This window comes from Passer montanus, unplaced genomic scaffold (assembly GCF_014805655.1).
Source record: "Passer montanus isolate IOZ18808 unplaced genomic scaffold, ASM1480565v1 scaffold256, whole genome shotgun sequence".
Lineage (NCBI taxonomy): Eukaryota > Metazoa > Chordata > Aves > Passeriformes > Passeridae > Passer > Passer montanus.
In genome coordinates, this window is record NW_024367217.1 from 55,426 (window position 1) to 67,522 (window position 12,097).

A 12,097-nucleotide genomic window follows, 5' to 3' on the forward strand; every position below is an offset into this window, starting at 1 on the left:
CTCAAACCTTTAAGATACAGAAAGTCAGTTATTAACACCTGCAAACACAAGTTTTTAAAGTTTCTTATTCCATAATGCCGACACCAAAATTTTTGCAACCATCCCCACCAAGGCAAACCTGCACCGAGCTCTCGGAGGCAGCTCCCACAGCAGCAGCAGCCTGGAGGATGCAGACATGAATCCCCCAGGAGCACTTTTATACTCCTTTTGTACTTGCCCATTGTGTAACTGCTCCCAGCCCACGCTTACACAAGGGCAGGGCAGCAGCAGCACCTGGTTACTCCTCGGTTACTCCCCCGTTACTCCACGCCTCCGCGGGGTTTACGCAAAGCAGCCCGGCCTGGCAGCTTCAGCTCGGCCACAAAATCGCGGGGAGAACACCCAGCCACAGCCCCCAAATGGCAGAAATATTTCCAGCAGCAGCTGCAGTCAGGACAGGGATCCTCTCCGAGTGTTCCTCCCTGGTGCAATCCGCACGGAAATGTTTTTATCAGCACACTGGGCAGATTTTCCAGAGGTCCCCGACCTCAGAGACAAGGGCCAGTGATCCACAACCTCACAGGGAACTGAAACACAGCAGGACTCTGCTGGGCTCCTCCATCTCCCCGGGGAAAACGCTGAGTAACAATGATGGGCACAGGGCAAAGTGGGACGGAAAGGCACGAAGGAGAAGAAGTGAAAGCCTTGAACCAACAACAAAACCAACGAGAAATAAAACCAGGGTTGCCAAGCACCGGAGCAGGTTGCCCAGGGAAGTGGGTGAGTCCCCGAGCCTCAATGTGTATAAAAGCCATGGAGATGTGGCACTCAGGGCACGGCTCAGTGCTGGATGTGGCACTGCTGGCTTCATGACTGGACTCGATCTTAAAGGTCTTTTCCAACCCAAACAATTCAAGGATTCTCAAATTGCTTCCCATGGATCTCCTCCTTGCCCCGCTGCCCTTCTGTGGGAGCACAGCCCTGCCTAAGGCTGTCCTTACATCCTGAACATCACCTGGCATTTTACCCATCCCCATTTCCCTTTTCAAAGGATTAACGAGACACCATCACCCTACAGCTGATCCTGAAGCCATAACCAGAACAGGCCACCACAAAGAGCACCCAGTGAGCAGCTTCTGCCTGCATTTACTGGCAGCAGCTCCACCCCTTGCACCCAACCCAGAGCAGGCCAAGAACATGGAGCTCCAGGGCACGAAGGTGAGCTCACCGTACCTGAAATGCCCTTTTTGCACCCCAGTGTGTGGAAGCAGGGACAGGCTGCCAGTGCTGTCCAGTCCCCATGGCTCCATCCAGCCCCTCTGGCTCTCCCATGTCCATTCAGCCCCCCCAGCTCCAGGAGCCCCCAGCTCCATCCAGCCTCCCCAGATCCATCCAGCCTCCCCAGATCCATCCAGCCCCCCTAGATCCATCTAGTCCCCCAACTCCATCCAGCCCCCCAGCTCCAGGAGCCCCCCAGATCCATCCAGTCCCCCAAGTCCAGGAGCCCCCCCGGTCCCTTTAGCTCCCCCAAGTCCATCCATCCCCCCAGCTCCATCCAGCTGCAGGAGCCCCCCAGTTCCACCCAGCCCCCCCAGTTCCAGGACCCCCCATCTCCACCCAGCCCCAGCACCCTGGCACAAGGCGGATTTGCTGCCACTCCTCGGGGCTGGCTCCGGGCTCGGTCCCCCAGCAGAGCCAAGGCCTGAGCAGGGCAAGGTTAATGGAGAGCTGAGCCTGTCCCGTGCCATGCTCCTCATTCATCCCTCGCTCAGATCCCTGGCAGAGCTCCACGGATCTCCACTGATTCCTCTGTGCTCACACAAACCCACAGGATGCTCCAGCCTCTAATCCCCACTGCAAAGAGACGCTGAAAAGATTCCCCCTCTGCTTGCTCCTTTTCTCATTATTAGATCCTTTCCCTTCCTCCTTCCTTCTGACTTCCAAACGTTTTCATAAACACAAATACCTGAATTTCAACATAAAGAAATCTTAGAGTGATTAACACAAACATCACCAAACTTGAAGACCACAAAACACCAACTGCTGTACCCAGACTGGCAGAAGATCACTGATCTGTAACACTTTAGGGGGAAAAAGTGCTGGAAATTGTTTTAGATTCAAGGTATTAGATGTGCCAACAGGGAGCTAAAGAACTGAGTGATCAAGAGCAGGAGGAAAACTTTAGGTTTTGAAAGAAGTAAGCCACTTGCTTTTTTTACTCCAATGTCCAACTTTTGTTGAATCCAACTAGTTTTTTTAATAGCTGGATTAAACAATGCCAGGGACTCAAATACTTCTGCCCTGAACATCACAGTTCAAAGTATAACTGAGTTCAATGCAATTAAAATTCTTCAGTATGCAATCAAAGACTTGTCTATTTACCTTGCAATTAAAACTAATCGCTGCAAAATTCATCATCAGTGAGTGGAGAATTTCAACATTCGAACAATTAATTTCTGATTACTCTGCATTTACACTCAATCCAAAGAAACCACCAGCTAATCTGGGTACCTCCACTTCAATCCCAGCTGCCAGGGTTGATGTGGGGACAGATCCAAGCGTGGGCTGTGGGGTTACAATGCCCTGGAGTGAGCAGGGACTGGGAGCACTGTCACACCGCAGGAGAATGCCAACTCAAAATGCACTGGAATATTTCACTGTGCAGCTCCCAAACTGCTGTGAAGCCCAGCAGGGGGAATGAACAGCTGAGAGCCGTGTGGGGCTGCACTTCACTGTGGGAGGGGAGGCACAGCAGAGGATTTATCTCAGCCTGCTTCAGCCCAGGGAGCCTGGTCGTGGTGGTCCCATTTTTATTTCCTGCTTAATATCTCAAATGCAAACTGGTGGAAGTATTCCTGCTGCTTGGAAATGTTACTCCTAGGAGGAGTTCACTCTCATTATTACAAGAAAATCCAATTTTCTGCCTTCTCAGACACTCAAGTGTTCAGTCTGAGGATGAACCAACACTTCTGAGTGCTCCAGCCAAATGCTTGGACACACACTGGTAAACTACTGACAGTGTTCCCAGCTGGAATAGTTATTCTGAGGATTTATTCTCTGCAGTTTTGCAGCATTTGGGCAAGATAAAATCCCTCTCAGAAGCCCCCTATTCCCCCTGCACAGGGGTGCCACACAATGGTTATGTCCCATCACCAAAATGACAATAATACAACCCAGGCACTGCAAACACCTGCTAACCAAATCCCTCCTTTGACCCTTCAGCAAGAACAAGAAAAACACCCAGAAGGAAGAGTGATGCAGTCAGCAGTGCTCAGGGAGAGGCACAGCTTCCCTGCAAGAACATCCTGTTACATCCTGAGGGTGAGCTGGAGCTCCTTTCTGACAGCTCAATGAGCCCCCTCACTACATTTCTGCAGCCATCTCCTAATTTAAGGTTCCTTCCTCCCAAAGCCACAGCAAATACGTGATCTTTTACATCAGCTTATTTAATCAGCAGCCTGCCATGAACATCCTCCAGAACACACTTAACATAATACAGCAAAGCCAGAAAATAGCATCACACACGAGCACAATAAATAGATCCCCTTCCACCCACGGCTGGGAACGGCAGAGAGACTCGGCGATTAAGTCTGAACTTCCAGTGATGTTTATAAATTATTGAATTATGAATTGAAAAAGCACTTACCAGAAGATCTGCTGTAATATGAAAACATCTAGTGCTGACTCAAAGCAACACCAGAATTACTGGAACTGCTGTGAAAGCTCCCCAGGTAATGCAGGGAGCGATGCCCAGCCCTGGCTCCTGCTCAGGGTGTCCCCCTGAGCCCCCAAATCCCCCTCTCCCAGAGAAAGGACACCTTGGGGCAATCCATGGCCAAGGAATCCCACATTTCCAGCTTGTGGCCAACTTCTGTTCTTAAATCTCTAATTCATCTACAGCCTGTACTGGTAAGGTGTTTATTAGGACTTCTCCTACCACAGTATAGTTTTAAATACTTGCAAGAAGAACCCAAGATCTGAGATGTACATCAAAGCAGACACAGAGTTGTGTGTAAAAGGGAAATTACAAGAGGGAAGTGCCTTTAAGAATACCTGTGGCTGATTTCTGGGCAAGAAATAAGGAATCATTGTCAAGAAAGAACAACAGAAGAATAGTGAAGCCACAGCCCTGCACTCCATAGGCAGAGATCAAAGCACTTCCAAAATTACTGGAGAAAAATGTGCTTTTTGGGACCTGTTATTCTATTCACCCTGTTAATAAACTAAGTCAGACTCCCTTCCTGGAGCTCCAGGTATTCTGTAATTACAGGCAAAAGCTCAAATCCTTTGTCTTCCAAGAAAAGACCGAAGCAAAGGCTGAGCAGCAGCCTTTGAGAGGTGATGAACCTTAAAGTCATTACCTGGTGTGTTCCCGGATCATCCCAACACATCATCACCTCGTGCATTCCCGGAATCCCCACCCCTGGAAGTGCCCAAGGCCAGGGCTTGGAGCACCTGGGACAGTGGGAGATGTCCCTGAAGGCACGGGGTGGGTCTGGATGGGCTCTGAGGTCCCTCCCAGTCCCAATTCTACACACAGCCAGTTTGCACACTCATATTTCACCTTTCTCTCCCTATTTTTGTGACTGCTAATCGTTTCAGAAGGGTGGGCTAAACTCATGTACAGAAAAACCCAGCAGGCTGTGCAAAGAACATGCAGAGTCCCACCCTTCAGCCAAAGCTGCTATTGCTATTTTAATTTTCCAAAGGCAAAACACTTCTACGCAAAATCATTTGTTTACTTTTTCATTCAAGACGTCATTTGCTTGGATGCCTAAAAATCACCCTGCATTACACAGTGAGCAACCAGGCTGAAAACTCCAGCTGCAAGGCTAAATGCTTTAAAAAGTGGGGGGAAAGAGCAGATATCCATCGTTTTTGGGCAGTGATCCTGGGATCTCGTTCACAGCTCAGCAATCCGCAGCCCAGCTCCTCCTCCCACCAATCCCAACCTCCTGCATCCAAAATGAAAAACCCTTTTAATCTTCAAAGCATGGCCACAAGTCAATCTCAACTTAGCACACTTTTTAATTTTCGTTTTAATTATCCAGTTGGGAGAGTTATGCCCTTCTTGCTCAGTGACCTTTCGCTCCTTTGGGATTTACTTCAAAATCTCTTCTGGGAATAATCAGGGAATTCACAGCGCTTGCAGAGGAAACGTTCCAAGGCAGAGAGGCAGGGCCAGAGGGGCTCTCAGGAGCCTCTGCTGGGCTCCCAGGACAGGATCCTGTGGCTCCAGGACTGCAATCCTGGCACTGCTGCCGGGTTTGGAGTTCTCACCTGGAGCCAAAGCCAAAGCAGCAGCAGGAGAAGTTTCTGCTGGAGCTGGCACGACCAGGGCACAGGCACAGCAAGAACAGATGCCATTATTCACTGTCCTAGCAATCAGAGGTGCTGGTATTCCCACCAAGAGCTGTTTGCCCCAGGAGCTCTGGTCACCAAGCACAGCTCGGTTTCCCACAGCCACCGGGGAAAAATTAAATCATTATTGCCATTAATGATATTTAAGCCAAAGCAGCACTCCTTACTCCCCTGCCCACACACACCAAACAACTGCAAGCAGCCCTGCGTTTGATTCCCACACGTTAAGCCAAGCAATTACTAATTTATTAATTTCACAACAAGCCTGGCAGTGTCTCTGTGCTCAGCCAGACTTGCTGTGTCCTGCTGGAGGCAGGCTCAGGTGAGAGCAGCTCTGACCTCCTCAGAAATGTTCATTTTCTGGCCCCTGCACCCTCTGAATCCATGGGGCAGCAGGAGGGGACAGCTGCCACCTCACCCCTGTGTCACCAGGCAGAGATGGGGATGTCACTTAGTGCAGTGGCTTTGAAGATTTCCCTGCCTGTGTGAGCGGGTAATTAAGAATGCATTAAATAGATATTAATGTATTAAATATCCCTGCGAGCAACAGAACTGGTAAAGAAGGTTAAGTGGCTTCTCCCAGTGAAGGGACAGAAATGGAACAGCCCGTTTAACACCCAACTGGCTGCTCAGGAAAAGCACAAAGAATCGTAAAATCTTCAGAGTTCACGCTACTTACAATAATATTTATACCAGCTATAGGTTATTGAAGGAAAACCTCTTGGTTTTGGGAAGACTTTTTAAAAATGCTCTTTGGAAAATTTAGTACAATAAGCCTCTAGTTTACCTTTGTGATTTCTGCCAGCAAACCAATCCTCTTTTAACCAATATACTGCGGGTTTAATGTCGTGCCTTAATGGCTGCCTCATCTTCAGGGCTCTTTGGCAGATGTGCTTCAGCACTGCTTTTAACAAAATAATCTCAATTATTCTTACTTAATTGGCATCAGATAAATGCAAGACTTCTTAGCCGCTGCCATCTGAAGGAACAGCACTTGAGCACACGCTCGGCCCTTTGAATAACGAGGAGATGCAGATGGAGTGTACCTGAGTGAGCTCCAAAACCGGGCTAACACCGATCACAAAATCTTTCCCAAAGCCAAGGAGGGCAGCTCAGCCAGCGCTGTGCCTTCAGGCTCATTTACAGCCATGAAGAACAGAAGCTTTAATTGACAGCTTTGCTCGCCTCCATTGTGCCTGATTAGGCGTCTCCATGAAAAGCATTAGCGGTGTTTGATCCCCTCCAAAGCAGAGCAGCTCATTAGCAGGGGATGTTTACAGCAGCCGCAGCTCTTCCCCTGCTGCAGGAGGGGTTCTCACACCGTGTTTTCGCCAGCAGGATCACGACTCCAGAGGAGCTCAGCCCTCCATCCTTTGCCTTTCCTGCTATTTGCCAACAGGACAGATGGACAAGGAAAACATCTGACAGGACCCCCAACATTGGGTATTAAAAAAACCCAATCCTCTCCCTCATCCCCTCATCCATTCTTTTTTTTTTTTTAGCTTTAAAAGCATCCATCAGTGAGCTGAAATAATGACAAATAACAAGTGTCCAACAGGCTGAATAAACCAGACCAGAGCCCTGTGAAATTATGTTGGTAATAATGACTCTGCTCAGCACAACCTCCCAAAATTCCACACACAAAATTAAATGGCACCCATGCAAATACATCCAATATCAGCAAATGACTGGTAATTGTTATTGCTCCCAGAGATGAAAGGACACGGAACAGTGTGAGAATACAGCAATTATTTCCTGCACTCTGAGCCTGTGAACAGGGACCTGCAGCTCCAATTTCTTTCTTGCCAGTCTCAATCCAAATTACTCCTTAGGTTTGGTCTTAACACAACAAAATGCTCGTCAGGAAACCGTGATCTGTCAGCTTTTACCAAAACTCCAACCTGTAAAAATATCACCAAGCAAATGCTGCTTGCATCAGGAAGACTTAAGTTACTTTCCAGAAACAATTAATTCTGCACAAATAATGAAAAAAGGGGGGAAAAAAAAGCTGCTGTAACCTGTGAAGAGCTGGTGCTTTAGAGCCTGCAAAAACAAGGATGTGTTTCCTTTGCCTGGGTATGGTGAGGGTCTGGATACAGCATTCTCCACACAGAGGACAAGTAATAAACAGAGCAAAAGTTGTTTTTTCCTGTCACGGGGACTCAGAGACTCCACAAAAATTCAAACCTTCCCACAGCAGAGTCCATTAAGTGCTATTAGCTCCGAGACAGCTTCCTTTCAAGCAGCACACAAAAGAAAAGGCTGCTAACTTCGCAGTGCAGTTTTACTTCCCTCCCAAGCCCCTAAATAAAAAGTGAAAGTCATGACATGGAGTCACGACACGCAGTCACATGCCAGTTTCATGGGATCCCCTCGGTGACCTTGAGTGCTGCTAAGAGCATTTATTCACAATTCCCTGCAAAAAGCACAACACAGCAGCACCCGAGCTCAGCTTCAGGAATTCCAGACGCTGCAGGTGAGTGGTAAAAAGAGTAAGAGAAATATAGGAATATTATATGAGAAATATAGGAATATTATATGAGACATATAGGAATATTATATATATGAGAAATATAGGAATATTATATGAGAAATATAGGAATATTATATGAGACATATAGGCATATTATATTATATATATGAGAAATATAGGAATATATTAATATATGGAATATAGGAATTATATTATATATATGAGAAATATAGGAAGCCCTTCAGATGGGGGCTTCTGGGCTAGAAAACAGGGTGATCAGCAAAGCTGGGCTTGGTGGGCAAAGGCTTGCAGCATTTCCTTGCCACTGCCAGCAGCAGATCCAGGGGACTTCCAGAGGGCTGGGATAAATTCCCATTAACCACGCCGGCACATAAACACTGCCAAGCGCATTAGCGTTTAAGGTGCCTTCCTATTAAAGCTGCACTTTGTTCTGTTAACTTTTACAATCTCACAAGTGGGTAACAGCCAGCTAACCACTAAACTCCCCATTATTGCCCTGGGCTGCCACTTCACGGCCGTGCACAACACGAGTAAAGCCAATTAAAATGTGTCGCTCCACTGAGAGCCCGGACTGCTGGAAGCTCACACCCGAGGCTGAGGTTAAAGCCCAGGAATGTCAGTGCACTTCAGAGCCCCCCTAAAATCGCTTTTCACTCATTTTCCCACTACCCTGCATTCCCAAAATCCTTCAGCCAACTGCTGGAACGGCAACGGTTTGATTTAAATAAAAATTCACACAACGAACTGGGGGACAGGGAGCCATTCAAAATCAAATTCCAAATCAGTTTGGTGACTCACATTTCCCAACAGTCAAAACCAACAAATAATGAGTCAATCCCCCTTCCTCATCTCATCTGAGGCCCATTCTTCCAGCAGATTTCCTCTACAGTGAGCATGAAGTGGGTGACAAATCCAAGCAGTGCCTCTGAGCAGGAAGGGCACACGCTGGTCTAACCCAAACACAGAAAGCAGGTCAGGTGTTGTTTTCAGGGCTTGGGAAGTTCAGATATTCCCGGGTACTGTGGGACAACAGCTCCTTCACCACAACTGGACCCCTTGCTCCTAAAAATACAACTATCAGACAAAGCTTGTGTGCTCAGGCATTCTGTGGTGCAAATCCAAGATCAAAACATTCCTGGTTCAGAGGACAGAGATGTACCAGTCTCCAAAATCCAGCCATGCCATCCCCCCAAGGTGCCTGGGACACTCTCAGAAACACACATCGATTTATTACTGCTTAGTAATGTGCATTTTGGGGGAATAATAAAATATTCTGGCTGCTTGAATGTGTTGAGAAGGAACTCTGAAAATTCCCTGTCAGCAAAACAGGATAAAGTTTATTCTCGCTTGACACTATTTAAAAGTCATATTAAAATGAAGTAAGTAAGGGCAGACACTTGGATGTTAAGCGCATTCCCTGTCCCCTCCTTAACCAGCACTTGCATCTTCTGGCCTGAGAACTGAGACGCGGGGAAGATTCAGATCATTGAATTTCTAATTACAAACTCATTAAAATACTAGTTTTACAGTGACCTCGAGCCCAGCCATTCCCCAGCAACCAAACGGAGCTGCGGGATGGGAACAGAGCGTTTGATGCCAGGAGGGACACACCCAAACCTTGGAGGAGCTTCGGGAGCCCCTGGGCACGGCCTGGTGGCCAATCCATCCTTCCCAAAGCCAGCCCTGCCCCGGGACAGCCACAGCTCCCAGGGTGACACCAGTGGGGACCACAAAACCCAAACTCGGCTCCTCTGGAGAAACCCAGGAGCTGTGTCGGGAATTCCCGACGCTCCCAAAACAATTCCCAGCAGAGATGAACTGGAGTGGAAGGGATGGAATTACAACAGGAGCTACAAGCCCAGCTCTCCCTCCTCCTCCTCTCTTTCCCCACCGAGTGCCAGCGATGTCTCAACAGCCCAACTGCCTTTCCAAGGAAGTAGCTCTGCTCCTTTCCGGGCCAAATTACCATGGCAAGAAATCCCTGTGTAGATTCATCTCCAACAGAAAAACATTCAGGCGGCAAACATTTCCTTCCCACAACCTGAAAACAGCCAAATATCATCAGATTTCTTTCCTGCCATCAAAGAAACCCTGTCCTGAGACAGCTCGTAACAACTAAAAACATCTGCCCATAAAGCAAATGTGCTCCCCAAGCACTGACAGAAATATTTCATGCACCCCACGAAGCTGGCTGTGCCTGAAACACTTCACCCCCGGGAAGGCTGCAGAACACAGCAAGAACTTTCATTTGTAATGATTTCTTTTACTCCTGCCTTCACTGCATCAGGATGCTCGTCTCTTACTCATCCTGTCTGTCAATATTGTCTTCCTGCAGCTTTTAAGTAAAATAACCCCCATGGTAACTGTTGTCAGGCCATGTCATGACCACTGAGGCTTCCTAAATAACACTTGATATAAATAGATTTTCCAGCAACATGTAAACCATCAGCTCCAATGGAAGTAGAAAGATTGTGTGCAACCATCTGCATGTTGTCCTGTAAGGATAAACACATAAAGAAGTGTTTGAAAGCAAAATAAATCTCTTGAAGAAATGGCCCTAACAGAAACCTCTGGGGCATGAGATTTCTTACATGACTCACACAAAGACATTGACAGGAGCAGCTACAGCAGAACAAGAACCTCCTGGGAAGAAACCCTTCCTTGGGAGGGGGATTAGGCCCTGGCACAGGATCCCTGAAGAGTCCAAGGCCTGGGACAGTGGAAGGAGTCCCTGCCCCTGACACTGGGTGGGCTTTGAGGTCATTTCCCACCCAAACCACTCCAGGATTCTGTCACCTTCCATCAGCTGGTGGTGGGAGCAGCTCCCAGGGGTGCCAGCTGCCTTCCCCTGCCCTCAGGATCAGGAGAGGTTTAATCTGAGAGCAGCCACTTCTGCAGGAATCCATATGGACAATGCCTGCAGTTTCACCCACTTTCCTTTCAGTGGTCTGCAATCAGCTTCCACAACACAGCAAGGCCACGTCACAGCCCTCAGGACTCCCCTGCATGCTGAGGAAGTTGGCACGTTTGGCTACACCAGGAAGAAATAAACCCCCAAACATAGGGACAGAATGAAGACAAAAAGCTCGGTTTAATTTTAAGTAAGTATTTGAAATAGGAGCTGCATACAAATGCAGCATTTTTTACAGGTTCTTCTAAACAAGTGTGGGGGAAATCCACAAAGTTTTCTGTCAGGAAAAAAAACAATCCTCCAACACTGCCATTATCTCAAGCTTTCCCTGAAGAAGTCTCCAACCAAGTAATACCAACAAAGAAATTATTTCTATTTCTCCACTGGAATTCAACTCCCTGTCAGACGACCTCGAGATTGAAATTCTCATATTAGCAAGGTTTGAATCCACCCACACAGCACCCAGTGTGGACTTGGGGAGGTACACTCAGGTCTGCCTGGCCTCAGGGGGGGCAAAGAGCACAACAATTCCCCAAACTGATCTGGCTGCCATAGGAACACGAGGCTTTTGTGGGCTAACCCCTGACTGGGACACTGCCAGGGGGTGAGGGATGGGATGTTTAAATTGCTGCTGTCACCCAAGGAAACACCCAAATCCTGCCACTGACTGAGGAGCTGCTTCTCCTCCAAATCCTTGGATTTGCTTCCATGCTGAAAATGCTGAAGAAGCAACAGGCCCATGCTCTGAGGAGCTGATTCCCATCCTGCTCCTTCCATCTGCTGAGGGCTGTGTGCTTCCAGAGCTCAGCAAAGCTAAGCCTGGCTCAGGGCAGGGCTGACAGCCACTGGGATGGATCTTAGTTAAGCCCCAGCAGGAGCACAACCCACCCCTGAGAACCCCACTGTGACCTCCTCTTGTCCCCAGGGCTCTGACAGGACATCTTCAGCTCCTCTTCTCATCTTGACTAAACCAAAGGCTTGTTTAAATCCATGATAAAAATCTCAGGCTTGTTTAACCTCCTTGCTAGCCCAAGGTTGAATTTGTTTCAGTGCATCTCCATGTTAACACTGCTCTAATTTCAAGGCATCTGGATCATGACTGGGAGCTAGGAGTAGGGGTACAAGAGCTCATCAACTAATCCAATTGTTCCACACATCTCAAGGATTATTTTCCAGTTTGCTAACCTGAGCTACTTGTTGCAGTAATCCTTTATCTACACTGAAATCACCTGGCAGATAAGGCGTGCAGTTGAGCCTGGCTCTGGCACTGTGCTGCTCATCACTCCAGCGTTTGTTCTGCTTCTCCACTTCGTTTTACAGCCTGCATCAAACTCCACCTGCCAGGAAAAACA

The 12,097-nt window shown here is 47.9% G+C and overlaps 1 protein-coding gene and 1 long non-coding RNA gene across 3 annotated transcripts in view; one reads left to right on the forward strand and one right to left on the reverse strand.

Annotated features, from left to right (window-relative positions):
* Nucleotides 1-12,097, reverse strand: part of SLC23A2 (solute carrier family 23 member 2) — a 53,613-nt gene that overhangs the window by 39,994 nt on the left and 1,522 nt on the right. The window contains exon 1 of one of the 2 annotated variants that reach the window (XM_039711939.1): nucleotides 119-203. The exons of the other annotated variant lie outside the window; for it this stretch is intronic. The gene's annotated coding sequence lies outside the window, so the exon portion shown is untranslated. Of the gene's footprint in view, nucleotides 1-118; nucleotides 204-12,097 lie in introns of those variants that run through there. 2 annotated transcript variants of the gene reach the window in all.
* On the forward strand, nucleotides 7,738-10,910 carry LOC120503453. The gene is made up of 2 exons (XR_005627744.1): nucleotides 7,738-7,816; nucleotides 10,779-10,910. It is a non-coding gene; the product is annotated as an uncharacterized LOC120503453 (long non-coding RNA).